General features: G+C 46.5%; 1 protein-coding gene across 1 annotated transcript in view; it reads right to left on the bottom strand.

Annotated features, from left to right (window-relative positions):
- The window catches only part of LOC138651798 (oocyte zinc finger protein XlCOF8.4-like), a 41582-nt gene that overhangs the window by 11159 nt on the left and 15182 nt on the right, over positions 1-15241 (bottom strand). The window contains exon 2 of the mRNA XM_069742302.1: positions 9761-9846. The gene's annotated coding sequence lies outside the window, so the exon portion shown is untranslated. The remainder of the gene's footprint in view (positions 1-9760; positions 9847-15241) is intronic.

Genomic DNA, 15241 nt, shown 5'->3' on the forward strand with positions numbered 1-15241 from the left:
GAAGCTGCCACGATGCCATTTGCCACCAGTTTTACCATAGTTCAGAGCTGCAACGTTACTGGAGTAACAAAAAGCACAAGGTGTGCAATACTCAGGGACATGGCCAAGGTAAGGAAGGCTGAAAAACGACCACTTTTGAACAAGAAACATAAGATAAAACGTCAAGACTGGGCCAAGAAATATCTTAAGACTGACTTTTCAAAGGTTTTATGGACTGATGAAATGAGAGTGACTCTTGATGGGCCAGATGGATGGGCCAAAAGCTGGATCAGTAAAAGGCAGAGAGCTCCACTCCGACTCAGACGCCAGCAAGGTGGGGGTGGGGTACTGGTATGGGCTGGTATCAAAGATGAACTTGCGGGACCTTTTTCGGGTTGAGGATGGAGTGAAGCTCAACTCCCAGATCTACTGCCAGTTTCTGGAAGACAACTTCTTCAAGCAGTGGTACAGGAAGAAGTTGGTATCGTTCAAGAAAAACATGATTTTCATGCAGGACAATGCTCCATCACATGCCTCCAACTACTCCACAGCGTGGCTGGCCAGTAAAGGTCTCAAAGAAGAAAAAATAATGACATGGCCCCCTTGTTCACCTGATCCATAGAGAACCTGTGGTCCCTCATAAAATGTGAGATCTACAGGGAGGGAAAACTGTACACCTCTCGGAACAGTGTCTGGGAGGCTGTGGTGGCTGCTGCACACAATGTTGGTCGTAAACAGAGCAAGCAACTGACAGAATCTATGCATGGAAGGCTGTTGAGTGTCATCATAAAGAAAGGTGGCTATATTGGTCACTAATTTTTTGGGGGATTTTGTTTTTGCATGTCAGAAATGTTTATTTCTATATTTTGTGCAGTTATATTGGTTTACCTGGTGAAAATAAACAAGTGAGATGTTAATATATTTGGTTTTTATTAAGTCGCCTAATAATTCTGCATAGTAATAGTTACCTGCACAAACAGATATCCTCCTAAGATAGCCAAATCTAAAAAAAACCACCAACTTCCAAAAATATTAAAGGGACTCTGTCACCTGAATTTGGAGGGAACAATTTTCAGCCATGGAGGCGGGGTTTTCGGGTGTTTGATTCACCCTTTCCTTACCCGGTGGCTACATGCTGGCTGCAATATTGGATTAAAGTTCATTCTCTGACCTCCGCAGTACATGCCTGCACATGTACATGCCCCTAATGGCATGAATGAAGATCTATTGTTTACGGGGTTTCTTATGCCATAAATAAGTATTTTATTCCATTCTATTTTACTCTTTTTTTTTGTCTAATGGACATACAAAGAGTTGCGTTAGTTTTGGATGTAACTCATCCTGGGCTTGCTGACAGTTTTGGATGGATGGATGCTGCACAACTAAGCGCGGGAGCGCCGCTCTTCTAGAATCTGCCACCAGGATCTACTAATCTAGCGACATCTGGCCTCATACTGGATGCGTCTTACACTTATTATAGCATATCGGCTGAGCTCATTATTCTATCCCGGCTGGGATATTGTCAATTCTGTCCATTGCAGATTATTGAAAGCAGATTATTATTAAGAACCCGGTTGGGTTCGAAACGTCATTTATTTTTCTATACGCTTTCTGCTGCATGTACTTGCATTGTTATCATTAATGTCTATGTACATAAATAAAATTGTTATATGACTTATTTGCAAAACATTCCATCCGTGAGTGCGGTGTATTCCCTTGTTATTGTTCCAATTAGATGACATGAAACTTAGGATTGTTTCGGCTCCGTAGGATTCCTGAATTTGATTTCTATCCTTAGGCGTAATGTGATACTAAAGGCTGCTTGAATAAGTGGTGCATTCAGACTTAGATACACGCAAGCGCAAAGGCACGGGAGAGTCTATCTTGTGATCATTAACATATTGTGCCGCAGTGCGCATGTGCAGTGATCCTATCCAGCTACTGGAACGCAGCCCTGACACGCACCATGACAAATCATGTACTTCCTTTCACTGCTCCGCATGTGTTTCCGGAACGCCGACGCAGGTGTCTGCGATCTGGGTAACAATTGCAAGTGCACTTACAACTATTTATACGTGACTTGACCCACATAGTACTAACTCCCCTGATGAAGCTATATGGCATAGCGACACGCGTTGGGATGCGGCATATTTTCTGTTCCTCACTGGCCTTGGTAAGTATTGTGTGCCTTTATATATAGGCTGCTATCATTTAATTTAAGATATTCGGGGCAACATGTTCTTATTGTGGTACCATGGTCTCCCTTCTAACTCTTATAAGTTTAGGATTTGCTTATTTATTAGCACCTTATGATAGCAATATTTGCGCTACCGTTCATCTTGGCAAAGTGTCACTAGATATAAGAGAAATTTATTTCTCATGCAAATCTACTATATAATTGTCTAAGGGTCACTTCCGTCTTTCTGTCTGTCCTTCTGTCTGTCACGGAAATCCCAAGTCGTTGATTGGTCGCGGCAAAATGGCCACGACCAATCAGTGACGGGCACAGTCTGGGGGCAAAATGGCCGCTCCTTACTCCCCACAGTCAGTGCCCGCTCCATAATTCCCTCCAGTCAGCGCTCACAAAGGGTTAATGGCAGCGTTAACGGACCGCGTTATGCCACGGTGTAACGCACTCCGTTAACGTTGCTATTAACCCTGTGTGACCAACTTTTTACGATTGATGCTGCCTATGCAGCATCAATAGTAAAAAGATCTAATGTTAAAAAATAATTAAAAAAAATAAAAAATCATCATAGATTCACCTTCCGGCACCTTTCCCGCTCCTCACAACGCTCCGGTGACCGGTCCATGCATTGCAGTCTCGCGAGATGAGGTAGCGGTCTTGCGACACCGCTACGTCATCATCTCGCGAGACCGCAATGCACTCTTGGGACCGGAGCATCGCGAGAAGCATCGGTAAACGCCCCGGCTGGATCGGGGGGGCCGACGGAAGGAGAGTATATAACTATTTTTTATTTTAATTCTTTTTTTTTTTTTTTAACAGGGATATGGTGCCCACATTGCTATATACTACGTGGGCTGTGTTAGATACTGTGTGGGCTGTGCTATATACATCTCTGTGCTGTATACTATGTGGGCTGTGCTATATACTACGTGACTGGGCAATATACTACATCGTTGTGCTCTATACTGCATGGGCAGTGTTATATACTACGTGGCTGGGCAATATACTACGTGGCTGGGCAATATACTACGTGGGCTGTGCTACATACTACGTGGCTGGGCAATATACTTTGTGGCAATTTGAACCACGCTTTGCTAATTGCTCGTGGCCGGCCGAATCCTGTGTGTAAATTGCATTAGTCTGAAAACTTTGTAAATAAACTACATTACAGATTCTAGAATACCCGATGCGTTAGAATCGGGCCACCATCTAGTGATTATATAATGGCCCATATAGGGATGTGAATTATATTTTACCCCTCATAAACATGGGCAAATGTAGTAAGATTTGACACATATACTTACATATTTAGGACACACAGGCCATTCTGGTCATATTACAGAGATTTTCAGTGTTTATTTATTATCATTATAAATACTGGTGTCCACATATGTGTCCACATTATCGGCCCATCTGTACATATCTTTGGGCATAAGCTATTTCAGTTTATTTACATACCATTACTTTGCTAATATATTATACTAGATGGTGGCCCGATTCTAACACATCAGGTATTCTAGAATATGCATGTCCACATAGTATATTGCACAGCCCATGTAGTATATTGCCCAGTCACGTAGTATTTTGCCCAGCCACGTAGTATAATGCTCCATGCAGTTATGGCCCCATAGATGCCCCATATAATGCTCCATGCAGTTATGGCCCCATAGATGCCCCATTTAATGTTCCATGCAGTTCATTATGGCCCCATTGATGCCCCATATAATGCTCCATGCAGTTATGGCCCCATAGATGCCCCATATAATGCTCCATGCAGTTATGGCCCCATAGATGCCCCATATAATGCTCCATGCAGTTCTTTATGGCCCCATAGACGCTCCATACAGCATTGTGCCACATGTAATGCTGCTGCAATAAAAAAAAAAAAAATCAAAAAGAAAAATCACATACTGTATATACTCGAGTATAAGCTGAGATTTTCAGCCCATTTTTTTGGTCTGAAAGTCCCCCTCTCGGCTTATACTCGAGTAATACCCGGGGGTCAGCGGGGGAGCGGGGGCTGTGTAATTATACTTACCTGCTCCTGGCGCGGTCCCTGCTTCTTCCAGCGCTGCAGATTCTTCCTGTATTGAGTGGGTCACATGGTATCGCTCATTACAGCAATGAATATGCGGCTCCACCTCCCATAGGGGTAGCCGCATATTCATTGCTGTAATTGAGCGGTAACTGTGACCGCTCAATACAGGAAGAAGATGCAGCGCCAGGAGAAGCAGGGACCGTGCCGGGAGCAGGTAAGTATACGGGGAGGGGAGCGCTGCGCGACATTTACCTGCTCCTCGCTCCAGTGCGGCTCCGTCTCCTGCATCCTCTGGCAGTGACGCTCAGGTCGGAGGGCGCGGTGACATAGCCAATGTGCGCCCGCTGCTGAGCGTCAGTGCTGGAGACGGAGCCGCACGAGGAGCAGGTAAATATTGAAAGCGCCGATGTCCTGAGCGAAGAGAGGCGAGTATGTGTGTGCAGCAGCAGCATTATATATGGCACAGCTTTCTATGGAGCATCTATGGGGCCATAATGAACGGTGCAGAGCATTATATGTGGCACAGCTTTATGTGGAGCATCTATGGGGCCATAATGAACGGTGCAGAGCATTATATGTGGCACAGCTTTATGTGGAGCATCTATGGGTCCATAATGAATGGTGCAGAGAATTCTATATGGCACAGATTTCTATGGAGCATCTATGGGGCCATAATGAATGGTGCAGATCATTATATATGGCACAGCTTTATGTGGAGCATCTATGGGGCCATAATGAACGGTGCAGAGCATTCTATATGGCACAGCTTTATATGGAGCATCTGTGGGGCCATAATGAACGGTGCAGAGCATTCTATATGGCACAGCTTTATATGGAGCATCTATGGGGCCATAATGAACGGTGCAGAGCATTATATATGGCACAGCTTTATGTGGAGCATCTATGGGGCCATAATGAACGGTGCAGAGCATTATATGTGGCACAGCTTTATATGGAGCATCTATGGGGCCATAATGAACGGTGCAGAGCATTATATGTGACACAGCTTTATATGGAGCATCTATGGGGCAATAATGAACGGTATGGAGCATCTATTTTCATTTTTGAAATTCACCGAAAGCTGCTGCATTTCCTACCCTAGGCTTATACTCGAGTCAATAAGTTTTCCCAGTTTTTTGTGGCAAACTTAGGGGGGTCGGCTTATACTCGGGTCGGCTTATACTCGAGTATATACGGTACTCACCTCTCGTCGCTGCTCCTCAGCATCCCGTCTCTCCGCACTGACTGTTCAGGCAGAGGGCGGCGCGCACACTAATACATAGTTACATAGTTATTAAGGTTGAAGGAAGACTATAAGTCCATCTAGTTCAACCCATAGCCTAACCTAACATGCCCTAACATGTTGATCCAGAGGAAGGCAAAAAAAAACCATGTGGCAAAGAGTAAGCTCCACCTTGGGGAAAAAAATTCCTTCTCGACTCCACATACGGCAATCAGACTAGTTCCCTGGATCAACGCTTTATCAAGGAATCTAGTGTATATACCCTGTAACATTATACTTTTCCAGAAAGGTATCCAGTCTCCTCTTAAATTTAAGTAATGAATCACTCATTACAACATCATACGGCAGAGAGTTCCATAGTCTCACTGCTCTTGCAGTAAAGAATCCGCGTCTGTTATTATGCATAAACCTTCTTTCCTCCAGACCGTAGAGGATGCCCCCTTGTCCCTGTCTCAGGTCTATGATTAAAAAGATCATCAGAAAGGTCTTTGTACTGTCCCCTCATATTTATACATTAACATAAGATCACCCCTTAGGGTACCGTCACACAGTGACATTTTGATCGCTACGACGGCACGATCCGTGACGCTCCAGCATCGTAACAATATTGCTCCAGCGTCGTAGACTGCTGTCACACTTTGCAATGTACGACGCTGGAGCGATAATTTCATGACGTTTGTGCGATGTAGAAGCCGTTGGTTACTATGCGCACATCGTATACAATATCGTGCACACCTTTGTTACACCATGCGATCATGCCGCCACAGCGGGACACTAGACGACGAAAGAAAGTTTCAAACGATCTGCTACGACGTACGATTCTCAGCGGGGTCCCTGATCGCAGGAGCGTGTCAGACACTGCGAGATCGTAACTATATCGCTGGAACGTCATGAATCGTGCCGTCGTAGCGATCAAAATGCCACTGTGTGACGGTACCCTTAGTCTTTGTTTTTCCAAACTAAATAGCCCCAAGTGTAATAACCTGTCTTGGTATTGCAGACCCCCCAGTCCTCTAATAACCTTGGTCGCTCTTCTCTGCACCCGCTCTAGTTCAGCTATGTCTTTCTTATACACCGGAGACCAGAACTGTGCACAGTATTCGAAGTGTGGTCGAACTAGTGACCTGTATAGAGGTAAAATTATGTTCTCCTCATGAGCATCTATGCCTCTTTTAATGCATCTCATTATTTTATTTGCCTTTGTGGCATCTGCCTGACACTGGCCACTGAATATGAGTTTGTCATCCACCCATACACCCAGGTCTTTTTCATTGACGGTTTTTCCCAGAGTTTTAGAATTAAGCACATAATTATACATCTTATTACTTCTACCCAAGTGCATGACCTTACATTTATCCTCATTAAAGCTCATTTGCCATTTACCAGCCCAAGCTTCTAGTTTACATAAATTATCCTGTAATATAAAATTGTCCTCCCCTGTATTGATTACCCTGCAGAGTTTAGTGTCATCTGCAAATATTGAAATTCTACTCTGAATGCCCCCTACAAGGTCATTAATAAATATGTTAAAAAGAAGAGGGCCCAATACTGACCCCTGTGGTACCCCACTGCTAACCACTACCCAGTCCGAGTGTGCTCCATTAATAACCACCCTTTGTTTCCTATCCCTGAGCCAGCTCTCAACCCACTTACATCATTGCGCCCTCTGACCTGCACAGTCACTGCAAGAGGACGGGAAGACGGAGCGGCGCCCGGCGGATGGAACGCAGACAGGTGAATATGAAATACTCACCTCCTCCTGGCACTGTCCCTGCCTGACCCATGGTACCGCAGCTTCTTCGTGCCTGCGCGAGAAGGACCTACCATGACGTTACGGTCACATGACCGTGACGTCATGGCAGGTCCTTCTCGCGCAGGGCCTGTGATGATGTCGCGGTCACATGACCGTGACATCATGGCAGGTCCTTCTCCCATACCATTGTTGGCACCGGAACCTGCCGCTTCCATGGAGAGGTCACCGGAGCGTCGCGAGGAGCGGGAAAGGTGAGTATATAATAATTTTTTATTATTTTTAACATTAGATCCTTCTACTATTGAAGCTGCATAGGCAGCATCAATAGTAAAAACTTGGTCACACAGGGTTAATAGCGGCGGTAACGGAGTGAGTTACCCGTGGCATAACGCGGTCCGTTACCGCTGGCATTAACCCTGTGTGAGCGGTGACTGTGGGGAGTATGGAGTGGGCACTGACTGCAGGGGAGTAGGGAGGAATGTATCGGACTGTGGCCGTCTCTGATTGGTCGCGGCAGCCATGACAGGCAGCTGCCGAGACCAATCAGCGAATGAATATCCGAGAAAGAAAAAGATAGAAAGAAAGAAAAGAAAAAAAACTCAACGTGGACAAATCTGGACTCAAAATCTTTCCTCCATCTCACAGATCATCTTAACCTAATCTATCTATCACAATAAATGACATCATGCTTTCCCCCGTACCAAAAGTCCGCTACCTCGGAGTAGCCCTCGACTCTGCCCTGTCCTTTAAACTGCACATCCAAGCTCTTTCCACCTACTGTTGCCTCCAGCCCAAAAATATTTCCAGAATCCGTCCTTTCCTCAACCCTCAATCTACTAAAATGCTTGTGCATGCCCTCATCATTTCCCGCCTCGACTACTGCAACATCCTCCTCTGTGGCCTCCCTGTTAACACCCTTGCACCTCTCCTGTCAATCCTTAACTCTGCTGCCCGACTAATTCAGCTCTCTCCTCGCTACTCTTCCGCTTTCCCTCTCTGCAAATCTCTTCACTGGATCCCATTCCCTCAGCGTATCAAGCTCAAATTACTAATACTAACCTACAAAGCCATCCATAACCTGTCTCCTCCATATATCTCTGAACTAATCTTTCTATATCTTCCCTCACATAATCTCCGGTCCTCCCAAGACCTCCTTCTCTCCTCCACGCTTATTCGCTTCTCACCCAACGGCCTCCAAGACTTCTCCTGAATATTCCCCATCCTCTGGAATTCTGTGCCCCAACACGTCCGACTATCAACCACATTCGGATCCTTCAGACGGAACCTGAAAACCCACCTCTTCAGGAAAGTCTATAGCCTGGAATGACCCCTGCCTCATCAATACCAGAGCTACCGCCTCACCAACACCGGAGCTGCTGCATCCCCCCAACCTACTGTCTCTTACCCCATCTGTTGTGAATTCTGTTGTCGGGCTCCCTCCTGTGCTCATGAATGGTACTTCGGTTGGTTCTGTCCATGGACTTCCTCTGGTGGGTGTTTCTGAGTTTCCTTTCACAGGTGACGAGGTTAATTCATTGGCTGCTGCTCTATTTAACTCCACTTAGATCTTTGCTCCACGCCACCTGTCAATGTTTCAGTATTGGTCTAGTTCACTCCTGGATCGTTCTTGTGACCTGTCTTCCCATCAGAAGCTAAGTTACAGCTTGTATTTCTTTGGTTTGCTATTTTTCTGTCCAGCTTGCTATTTAATTTGTTGTCTTGCTTGCTGGAAGCTCTGGGACGCAGAGGGAGCGCCTCCGCACCGTGAGTCGGTGCGGAGGGTATTTTTGCGCCCTCTGCGTGGTCTTTTTGTAGGTTTTTGTGCTGACCGCAAAGCAACCTTTCCTATCCTCGGTCTGTTTAGTAAGTCGGGCCTCACTTTGCTTAATCTATTTCATCTCTGTGTGTGTCTTTACTCACAGTCATTATATGTGGGGGTCTGCCTTTTCCTTTGGGGAATTTCTCTGAGGCAAGGTAGGCTTTATTTTCCTTTCTTCAGGGCTAGCTAGTTTCTTAGGCTGTGCCGAGTTGCATAGGGAGCGTTAGGCGCAATCCACGGCTATTTCTAGTGTGGTTGATAGGTTTAGGGATTGCGGTCAGCAGAGTTCCCACGTCCCAGAGCTCGTCTTATTGTCAGTAACTATCAGGTCGTTCCGTGTGCTCTTAACCACCAGGTCCATTGTTTTCCTGACCACCAGGTCATAACAGTACAGGTGGCCTGGAGCAAAGATCTAAGTGGAGTTAAATAGAGCAGCAGCCAACGAATTAACCTCGTCACCTGTGAAAGGAAACTCAGAAACACCCACCAGAGGAAGTCCATGGACAGAACCAACCGAAGTACCATTCATGACCACAGGAGGGAGCCCGACAACAGAATTCACAACACCCATCATCCTGTAGAATGTAAGCCCGCAAGGGCAGGGTCCTCGCCCCTCTGTATCAGTCTGTCATTGTTAGTTTGTTTACTGTGAGTGATATTTGTAATTTGTATGTAACCCCTTCTCAAGTACAGCACCATGGAATCAATGGTGCTATATAAATAAAAAATAATAATCTTACCGAAGATTCTTAAAGTGCACATGAGAGTTAATCCGAACTTGGAAATAAATTTCACTGCCGACATATTCAACAAAGTCCTCTTGACTCTAGAAGAAAGGAGCAAATGTATCTATAGTAAAACTCTAACAGAATTAGGTTTACCAGCACCAGTTCCACCAGCCTTTGATGTTATGGACAGAGATATTCTGCGAGAGAAAAGCCATGATTTGGAAAAGATGAATGAATTTGTCAACTAAGTGTCAAGTGTCATTTGCCAATTAAATAAGTCTCTTTTAGTTGATGACCACAGATTGGCGTATTTGGCAATTATGGCTCAGATTTCAAGTGGAAATGGGAGACTGATACACCTGGAGGTAGCAAAAAACATTTTTAGTTAATCAATTTGCTTCTAGCATAAATTTGATCAAACAATAGCATTGCTCTAGCCATTGCCTCGTCTGGAATTGTGGACACACTTTTAGGGCTCCTTCTCACTTGCGAGAAATACGTCCAAGTCTCTCAGTTGAAAACCCTGCTCTGGCGCCGGCACTCCAGAGCGGAGCGTGCGGCTCCATGTATTGCTGTGCGGCCGCACGCTCCGCTCTGGAGTGTCGGTGCCAGAGCAGGGTTTTAAACTGAGAGACTTGGACAAATTTCTCGCAAGTGAGAAGGAGCCCTTACATGGAGGGCGCATGGCTCGTTCAGCAATAGGATTGCCCTTGAATCTAGCGCTCTTGGAAAATTTCATCTGTAATATCACTAAGAACTCAGGGAAAGCTAAAGTATTACAGACTTGCAAATTAATTGTTTGGGGCGAATGTACCATGGAGCATAAGAAAGTGGTCAAGACCATCAATCGCACCTTGAGGCTATGTGCCCACGTTCAGGAAGGTTTGCAGAATTTTCCTGAGCAAATCCGGACTCCTTTCACAGGAAATCCGCAAGCGGATTTTTCGCGTTTTTATTGCGTTTTTTTGTGTGGATTTTTTGTGGGGTTTTTTCCCCCCGGAGGTTCCCAATACAATAATATAGCGGCAAATCCGCAGATTTTCTGCAAGATTAGGCTGGGGTCACACTTAGCGTAGGGAAATACGGTCCGTTTTTTTTTTTAACAGGCGTAATACGCAGAAATTATCCCAAAACAGTTATCCGTATGTCATCCGTAGGCAAGGTGTGGCTGCGTATTTTGCGCATGTAAACCTCCGTAAGTAATCCGTATAGCAAGATTTTCTCGCCGGCTTGCAAAAAGGACATAGAATGGATTCACGGGCCCAAATATTCGTGAAAACACACATCTATAATATAACGCTGGGAGCGTCACTCTGTCCGAAGCCTTTATAGACTGTGCAAGCGCCGGCGCAGTCTAGCCCTCACAGAGCGACGCTCCCAGGAGATCGCGGTATGCGTGAACACTGAACGCACACCGCGATCTCCACCGGAGAGTCAGGGACCGCCAGGAGGGTAAGTATATTCACCTGTCCCCCGTTCCAGCGCTGCGTGCTGCTCCGTCTCCCGGGTCCTCTGCTGTGACGTTCACAGTTCAGAGGGCGCGATGATGCGCTTAATGCGCGCCGCCCTCTGACTGAACAGTCACAGCTAGAGGAGCCGGAAGATGGCGGCGCGCAGCGGTGGAACGGGACAGACAGGTGAATATAGCAAGTGCTGGGGGCCTGAGCTGGCGGTGATACCGGCACCTGACCCCCACGGCACGCCGGTGTCCCCACCTGCTCAGGCCCCCAGCACTCGGCGCCCAGCGACCATAGGTGAGTATGGTTTTTTTTTTAATATATATATATATATATATATATATATATATATATATATATGGCAGCAGCATACGGGGCATATACAATGGAGCATCTTATGGGGGGTGTTATGACCTGGTGGTCAAGACAATAATGGACCTGGTAGTTAAGAGCACACGGAATGACCTGATAGTTACTGATAATAAAGGACGAGCTCTGGGACGTGGGAACTCTGCTGACCGCAATCCCTAAACCTATCAACCACACTAGAAATAGCCATGGATTGCGCCTAACGCTCCCTATGCAACTCGGCACAGCCTAAGAAACTAGCTAGCCCTGAAGATAGGAAAATAAAGCCTACCTTGCCTCAGAGAAATTCCCCAAAGGAAAAGGCAGCCCCCCACATATAATGACTGTGAGTAAAGATGAAAATACAAACACAGAGATGAAATAGATTAAGCAAAGTGAGGCCCGACTTACTAAACAGACCGAGGATAGGAAAGGTTACTTTGCGGTCAGCATAAAAACCTACAAAAAGACCACGCAGAGGGCACAAAAATACCCTCCGCACCGACTCACGGTGCGGAGGCGCTCCCTCTGCGTCCCAGAGCTTCCAGCAAGCAAGACAACAAATTAAATAGCAAGCTGGACAGAAAAATAGCAAACCAAAGAAATACAAGCTGGAACTTAGCTTCTGATGGGAAGACAGGTCACAAGAACGATCCAGGAGTGAACTAGACCAATACTGGAACATTGACAGGTGGCGTGGAGCAAAGATCTAAGTGGAGTTAAATAGAGCAGCAGCTAACGAATTAACCTCGTCACCTGTGAAAGGAAACTCAGAAACACCGACCAGAGGAAGTCCATGGACAGAACCAGCCGAAGTACCATTCATGACCACAGGACGGAGCCCGACAACAGAATTCACAACAGGGGGGCATATAATACAATGGAGCATCTTATGGGGGGCATATAATACAATGGAGCATCTTATGGGGCCATCAACCATAATGGAGCAGTGTACGGGGGCATATATTATGGAGCATCTTATGGGGGCCATAAACCTTTATGGAGCAGTGTACGGGGCCATACACACTGGAGCGTCTTATGGGGGCCATAAACCATAATGGAGCAGTGTACGGGGCATATACTATGGAGCATCTTATGGGGGCCATCAACCATAATGGAGCAGCTTATGGGGCATATGGATGGGAGAAGCAAATTAAAGAATGGTGGCGCAGGATGGGAGCAGCACATGACAGAACGGGGGCGCAAGATGGGAGCAGCACATGATAGAACGGGGGCACAGGATGGGAGCAGCAAATGACAGAATGGAGGCGCAGGATGGGTGCAGCACATGTCAGAATGGGGGCGCAGGATGGGAGCAGCACATGTCACAATGGGGGCGCAGGATGGGAGCAGCACATGACAGAATGGGGGCGCAGGATGGGTGCAACACATGGCAGAATGGGGGCGCAAGATGGGTGCAACACATGGCAGGATGGGGGCGCAGGATGGGTGCAGCACATGACAGGATGGGGACGCAGGATGGAGCAGCACATGTCAGAATGGGGGTGCAGGATTGGAGCAGCACATGTCAGAATGGGGGTGCAGGATGGGTGCAGCACATGACAGGATGGGGACGCAGGATGGAGCAGCTCATGACAGGATGGAGACCATATACCAATATAGATGCTCGCCACCCGGGCGTAGAACGGGTTCAATAGCTAATATATATATATATATATATATATATATATATAATTTTTTTTTTCGCTTTATAAGACACACCTGATTATAAGATGCACCCCCAAATTTGGTGAAGAAAAAGAATTTTTTTTTTATACGTTAAATGGGGGTCTGTCTTCTAATGCCAGTGTTCGTCTTACAAATCATATGTCCCTCATCCTGGTATCTATATAACCCCCATCCTTGTGCTGGCACATGCCCCCCTGTGCTGCTGTCAGGCACATGCTTCCCTGGTCACTATATGCCCCCCTGTGCTGCTGGCAGGCACATGCCCCCCCTGGGTCACTATATGCCCCCCTGTGCTGGCAGGCACATGCCCCCCGGTCACAATATGCCACCAGTGCTGCTGACAGGTACAGCCCCCCGGTCACTATATGCCCCCAGTGCTGCTGGCAGGTACAGGCCCCCCACGGTCACTATATGCCCCCTGTGATGCTGGCAGGTACAGGCCCCCCACGGTCACTATAATGCCCCCCAGTCACTATATGCTCCCTGCGCTCCTGGCAGATGCATGACCCCCCCCCCCCCCCCTGTGCTGCTGGCAGACACATGCCCCCCCATGCTGCTGGCAGGCACATGATAAAATAACAATCACCTAACTCACCTTCCGTTGATGGCTCCATACTCACAGCTCCTCGGTTGTGCTTCCTGTTTCCCAGGCATCGGATCATGTGATCTGGGCACACAGTGATGACATCACTGTGCTGTGCCAATCACATAATCGGATCTCAGCACAGACACAGGAAGCACAACCGAGGAGCTGTGAGCACGGAGCCATCATCGGAAGGTGAGTTAAGTGTTTGTTATTTCATCATGTGTCTGCCAGCTGCACGGGGGGGGGGCGGGGCATGTGTCTGCCAGCAGCACGGGGGGGGGGGGGCATATAAGAGTGACAGGGGGGCCATATCAATGATGAAAGGGGGGGGGAGATGCAGTCACATGTAATATTCGCTGCTCCCCTGTGAATTAACTCCAGCAGCTTCGGCACCGAGGTGATGGACAGCAGGTGCAGTGAATATTACATGAGGCTATTGAGCGGGAGCACAGGACCTCCTACTGTCTCTGCAGCCAGCCCACCCCAGCCCCCCGACTCCACTTCAGAGCCGCCCCCCCTCCTCTACAGCACAGCACACAGATTCGGATTATAAGACGCACCCCCACACTTTCCCCCAAAATTTAGGGGAACAAAAGTGTGTGTGTGTATATATATATATATATATATATATATATATATATATATATATATATATATATATATATATATATATATATATATATATATATATATATATATATATATATATATATATATACATATATACATACACACACAGTACAGACCAAAAGTTTGGACACACCTTCTCATTTAAATATTTTACTCTATTTTCATGACTATGAAAATTGTACAATCAAACCGAAGGCATCAATACTATGAATTAACACATGTGGAATTATATACTTAACAAAAAAGTGTGAAACAACAACTGAAAATATGTCTTATATTCTAGGTTCTTCAAAGTAGCCACCTTTTGCTTTGATAATAATAATCTTTATTTTTATATAGCGCTAACATATTATGCAGCGCTTTACAGGTTGCACACATTATCATCACTGTCCCCAATGGAGCTCACAATCTAAATTCCCTATCAGTATGTCTTTGGAATGTGGGAGGAAACCGGAGTGCCCGGAGGAAACCCACGCAAACACGGAGAGAACATACAAACTCTTTGCAGATGTTGTCCAAGGTGGGATTAGAACCCAGGACCCCAGCGCTGCAAGGCTGCTGTGCTAACCACTGCGCCACCGTGCTGCCTTTGATGACTGCTTTGCACACTCTTGGCATTCTCTTGATGAGCTTCAAGAAGTAGTCACCGGTAATGGTCTTCCAACAATCTTGAAGGAGTTCCCAGAGATGCTTAGCACTTGTTGGCCCTTTTGCCTTCACTCTGCGGTCCAGCTCACCCCAAACCATCTCGATTGGGTTCAGGTCTGGTGACTGTGGAGGCCA

This window comes from Ranitomeya imitator, chromosome 10 (genome assembly GCF_032444005.1).
Source record: "Ranitomeya imitator isolate aRanImi1 chromosome 10, aRanImi1.pri, whole genome shotgun sequence".
In the NCBI taxonomy this organism is placed as follows: Eukaryota; Metazoa; Chordata; class Amphibia; order Anura; family Dendrobatidae; genus Ranitomeya; species Ranitomeya imitator.